Here is a 6000-nt window from a genome sequence, read left to right on the forward strand (position 1 = left end):
ATTTATTAGATTAATCGAGTACATCGAACGGCGTATGAACTGCTCGCTATTCTTGTGGTAGCATTTTCCTACCGCAATCACGCGAGCAGTTCAGGCTAAAAGACAACCAAGTGACGTGGTCAATGACGCTGCTTTGTTAATTATGCACACCCATTAAATGCCCGTTTTGACCTTTAAGCACGCCTGCGTTCGGAACTCCACTCCCCGTTTTCAAACACCTTCCCCAGTTACCACCCACATACACCTCATTCTGTCACTCATATTAGCAGGCATTCGCTATTTTGCGAGCACACGATTTCCGACCGCACTGACTGGTTGGCGCATGTGCATTACAACCCATACGCAGATGTGCGAACATCGTTCGGAACGAACGAGCGGCCGCTTACGAGCAGCTCTGAATCAGGCCCATAGTTCAAATCGTTCATCTGACAAATCTGACCGGGTGTATGCTCCATTATACCTAAATTCCGGGTCTGAGCCGAAGGTTGGGACAGGGTTCCAAACCGGATCAGACCCGGAATTTAGCCAGCGCAGGATATTCCCGAGTCGACACCATTCACACCGGAGCCGGGTCTGCAGTGCCCCGGCTCTTCCGGCGTGGAAGTGGACGCTTGGAGATTACGTCATCTCCAAGCACCACTGAAGCATGCGGCGCGCTCCAGGTCACCATGACCCGGATTGCACAGTTTACACTGCAGGGTTTCACAGGTTGTTCCCATGTTAAACCCTGCAAGTTACCTGGGTTGGATGCTGGGTCACTCCACCCAGGAACCCATCCCACTCCCCTTTTACACCAAGGAGCTACCCGGGTTACCCTGCAATAACCCGGGATTTATCTCTGGTGCAAAAGGGGTATAAGTAACTGATGCTAATAATTATTATTATGCTGATGGTATCATGAGAAAGGTCCAGGTTGAGCAATGCTAGTGATGTCATAAGTATAATAAATAATAATCCACATATCAAAAACAAACAAGAAATAAATGTGCAGTATAATGATACATAAGACACAGATGATCAGTGATGTAGTGCACAGGATCTATACATTACATTGTGTCACTATGTGCTGTATAATGATACATAGGACACATGATCGGTGATGTAGTGCACAGGATCTATACATTACATTGTGTCACTATGTGCTGTATAATGATACATAAGACACAGATGATCGGTGATGTAGTGCACAGGATCTATACATTACATTGTGTCACTATGTGCTGTATAATGAAACATAAGACACAGATGATCGGTGATGTAGTGCACAGGATCTATACATTACAATGTGTCACTATGTGCTGTAAAATTTTGAAATGTTGGCAGCTATGCAAAAAGGTTCATTATACATTGCCCCCAAATGCCAACCGTATAGCTATATTGTACAAAAACAAAAAAGTTACATATTCTAAACATAATCACATTTATTCTCAATCTCACATGGTTTTAGGTGAAAACTCAAGATTTTTACAGGATAAAAATCAAATTGTTTATTCACCAAAATGTTTATAATCCCCTCAAGTGGTGTCAATTCTAAATTAAATTGTCCCACCCTGGAATATAAAGCTGGCCACACACTAGACCAACTTACATCCAACTAGCTGATTGGTTGGAATGAGAATCTGGTAATGTATGGGAGTAACTGATGATCAGCAATTTGCTCCTAAATGCCAGAAAACACATGAAAATGGTCATCAGAGAAGTTTGTTAAATGTTTGATCTAAACTATTTGTTCAAACAGTAGTTTTGGTCCATTTTCCAGCGTTTGGGAGCAAATTGCTGATTGGTTGGAATGAAAATCTGGTAAGGAAACCAATCAACTAGTTGGCTGGTTGGACAGATAATCTTTAGATGTGTGGCCAGCTTTCAGTCTGCAATCACCGTGTCCTGCATAGTTGAGGCAGCATTTGGGCAACAGCAATGCTACAAATATTAAATAGCTTATAGAAGATAATTCCAGACAGATCATACATACAGAAAATGAAATACAGTACATATAATTATATATATATTATATACCCTCTGATTCGTGACACATGAATTACACTGTTCTGTGACTTCAAGTCTCCAAGTCAGCCACAGAACCAGTGTAATTCAGGTGTCCTGAACTAAAAAGGGATGAATATATAGTTTTACACACAAATGTAAAGTCACTTTAAGGGCAATACAGATAACACTTAAATAAAAAAAAAAAGTCTGAGGACATTTAAACTTTTGCCCCCTCCCCCAGGGGACAATCTCCCTCAAGGCTAGAACAGACCCCATTCCATAAATCTGCATTGGTGGAGAAATAATCAACCCAAAACCTTTCTACACTGCAAATGTAACATAATAAGTAAATTAAACAATGTACAGAATGAGAATGATCTATTTGCCATAAGAGCTAACACTCTCTCACACAGAACAATAACAAGTTCCTCCAGCCCAATAAGTGTAACAAAGTAACAACAGGTTCCTGCATCATTCCGGCATCAGCAATATGTATACATAAAGCCCAGCACAATCCCAGGGAGACCAGCCAGAGGCAGCACAGAGACTCTTCTTACCTTTCAGGAGATAGAGAGAGGAGAACCAGAGATTGGGGAGACAGAGATGGAATGAGAGGGACCAGCCCTAAGCAGCTCAGACTGGGTTTTGTGTCCTATCTGCTCTCACTGTCCTGCCCCTCCCAGCACACAGGTGAGAACAGGCCCCACTGACTGCACTGCCAGACACCTCCACCCACTGTGCAGATCCTCAGCCCAGCTGCAGACACATGAAGGAGTCTGCGTTAACTCTTCCTCGGCTCTGCTGAGTGTGGTTCTGCTGAGACATGAAATTCACTGGGGATTTGTGAATGCTCTGAGGCTACACGTGCTGTAATGATATCTACTCCCCAGTACAGCCACTGATGCCCTGCCTGAGACTACTGATCCATCATGTAGGTTGTGCACATTGTGTAGGGTCAGTCGCTGAGCCCAGGAGGTTTGTGAGTGATGATGTCTGCCAATTACACTAATAACCCTGAGCGATGGTTGGCCGTTCTGAGTGATGAACAGATTGATCTGTCCAATTTGGCCACAGATTTCTGTGGTGGATTTGGAAAGCGATCTTATCCTTGGTGGACCGTAGGCAGTGGCAAACAGCCGTATCTAGACTTTTTGGTGCCCTGTGCCAGAGAGAGCATTGCCCCCCCCCCCCCCCCACATTTTTTAAATAGGGACATATAAGATAGTGCACCTGATAAAGGGCCATGGCTTCATGGGAAAGGGCCAGGGAAGAGATAGGGGAGACCAGGAGATGCTAGGGATAAAAGAAGAGGAAGCTACAAGTAAGAATGTTAATACTAAGGAAAAGTGACAGACCCAAACAGCGCCCCCTGCCCTGCAGTGCCCTGTGCCATGACACTGGTCCGTCTACCCTAGTTACGGCCCTGGTGGCAAATCATGGCCTACCATGCCCCCAGATGCTGTCAGAGGCTTCCTGAGCATGCACCAGTTCAGAGCATCACACAGTAACGACGCAGATGGTGGCTCTATGCACATGCACCAGTCCTACCCATGCTCAGGAGAGGTCTTCCTTCTGCTGCTCCGGCCTAGGTGTATTCAATTAATTAGCAATTGCTTCTAACCATTGGGGAGAACCCCAATTGATGGTTACACCATCGCCCATTGAGAGTTAACTATAGATGGATTCTGACCAGTGATGGTCGATGGCTATCCCTTCTCTGACCATTCATGGGTCAATCAAAAGAAGCACCTGCTCTGCTGCTCCAGGCACCTTATCAGCTGTACACCCTGCAATGATACCGCTGTGCCCTGTGTTATAAGCACAGCCAGGGAGGTGGGTGGAGGGTCAGGATGCCAGGATGCTCCCAAAATTGTGTGGTCCCTGAAAGTTCCAATGTGACATGGCCCTGCCCACCTACCATGGTTTATACCTCCCCTCATAGCAGCACCCAACATTTCTAATAAACAGCAAGCTCCCAATTTTTTTGAACAAAGCACCATGTTCATCACTGGTACAGTGCAGCACACATGGGGCCATAGAGCCACTGACATATGACCATACTCACTGGTACTGTACAGCACACATGGGGCCATAGAGCCACTGACATATGACCACACTCACTGGTACTGTACAGCACACATGGGGCTATAGAGCCACTGACATATGACCACACTCACCGGTACTGTACAGCACACATGGGGCTATAGAGCCACTGACATGTGACCACACTCCCTGGTACTGTACAGCACACATGGGGCTATAGAGCCACTGACATATGACCACACTCACCGGTACTGTACAGCACACATGGGGCTATAGAGCCACTGACATGTGACCACACTCACTGGATGGTTGCTGCCATGTGCCAAATATATTTATGACCATTGCGTACAGTTACCTGATTGATATAAACCAGTTCTGCACACTGTGAGGGTATGTGATAAACAGAAAAGTAGAATTGAATGAAAGAGGAACGGGGAAAGGGGCTTATTAATTGGTAGGAAGTTTTATATGAATTAAGAATTATTGAGCCCCTGACCATTAATGCTCTAGAGTCCACCTGTTGCTGAGAAATGAGTTTATGAAATGATATATCCCAGAGCCGTAACTAGACATTTTGGTGCCCACCGTAATTTTCAAATAGGGACATCAGATTCATGCACAAAAAAGGAGTGTGGGTTCATGGGTTAGGGCCACAACAAATCTGATTTGTCCCATACTCTGCCCTTCTGCTCCACGGGAGGTTTCTGTCCTCCCTGAGCTCGCCTTAGGACACTTGCATTACGGTTTGACAGGTGTACCGCCCCACTCAAACTCCCCACCTGCCACTGTCCCCTGAAGGAGTAACAATCCTGCTGTACCGCTGTTATCCAGGTGTCACTGCCAAATACAGTGTGAATCCGATGTCTGCAGTGATGAAACACAGTAATTATACCGTATAAATCACCAGCTCTAGATGTAGGAGAGCGCTGGTGATACTGTACCTGCAGCACGATTCTTCCTTCTTCCATCAGTACAGCTGTGCACAAGCCTGGAGCCGGCAGTGTAGATCACCAACTGAAGGTATAGAAATAGCGCTGCTTGTAGTGTGTATGCAACAAATAGCAGCGGGGAAATCCGTGTATGTACCCTGCGCCAGCAGCTGAACTCACTGGCAAAATTACACGAGGTATGCTGGTAACATCTGGGTCAGGAATCGGACGCTGTGTTCACGGCTGCCATCAGAAATTGTGGGGCAGATAGCTCAATGTGTAAGGTGTCTGACTGCCAGGTGAGAGGTGATAGGTTTGAGTCCCGGGTATGACATTTTGAAATGTGTGTGTTACATAAAAGAGGATGTGACTGAAGGTTCCTGGGGAGGTGGTCAGATAGAGGGGGGTCCGCCATGGAGGAGATAGGGGCGGCCAGGAGATGCTGGGGATAAAAAAGGAGGAAGCTACAAGTGAGAATGATTATAACAGAAATTTGACAGGCCCGAGCAGCGCCCTCTGCCCTATGGTGCCCTGTGCCATGGCATAGGTCGCACCAGCCTAGTTACAGCCCTTATATCCCACATTCTTACTAACGCAATTAAATGTCCAACAATTATTTTATTACGTTTTGGTGATGACTTGGATGTAACCACATCTTTCAAAAGCTACTTCATAACGTTAGAACTTCCAATACCAGCCATGGCCCCCCTGAGATCTCCTACCCCCAGTGAAATAAAATGATCTTGTAAATGTCCCTAGCAGTCTTGTATTTCAACAAATGCTTGAGGCTAAGAGGGATTTCAGAAAACCTGTCCTGAATTCTATTGCAGGCAGTCAGACAATGTAAATCTAACAATACGGGTTCTATACAATAACTAAAGAGTTTGCTCAGCACTTTGTTGCTTGGAAAAATGTTGTCCCACCCCCAGGTAATGTCTCCAATAAAGATGAACTTATACCTATATGTAGTGAAGATGCAGGGCCACCAAGAGAAATGTTGGGCCCTGGAACAGAGGGCGTGGCCATACCCTGGTGTGTATAC

At 45.6% G+C, this 6000-nt stretch overlaps 1 protein-coding gene across 1 annotated transcript in view; it reads right to left on the reverse strand.

Annotated features, from left to right (window-relative positions):
* Nucleotides 1–2728, reverse strand: part of LOC148431091 (FXYD domain-containing ion transport regulator 3-like) — a 46852-nt gene extending 44124 nt beyond the window's left edge. Inside the window, exon 1 of the mRNA XM_088466360.1 lies at nucleotides 2544–2728. The gene's annotated coding sequence lies outside the window, so the exon portion shown is untranslated. The remainder of the gene's footprint in view (nucleotides 1–2543) is intronic.
* Nucleotides 2729–6000: the final 3272 nt, after the last annotated feature.

This window comes from Taudactylus pleione, unplaced genomic scaffold, assembly GCF_031769625.1.
Source record: "Taudactylus pleione unplaced genomic scaffold, aTauple2 ptg002907l, whole genome shotgun sequence".
Lineage (NCBI taxonomy): Eukaryota > Metazoa > Chordata > Amphibia > Anura > Myobatrachidae > Taudactylus > Taudactylus pleione.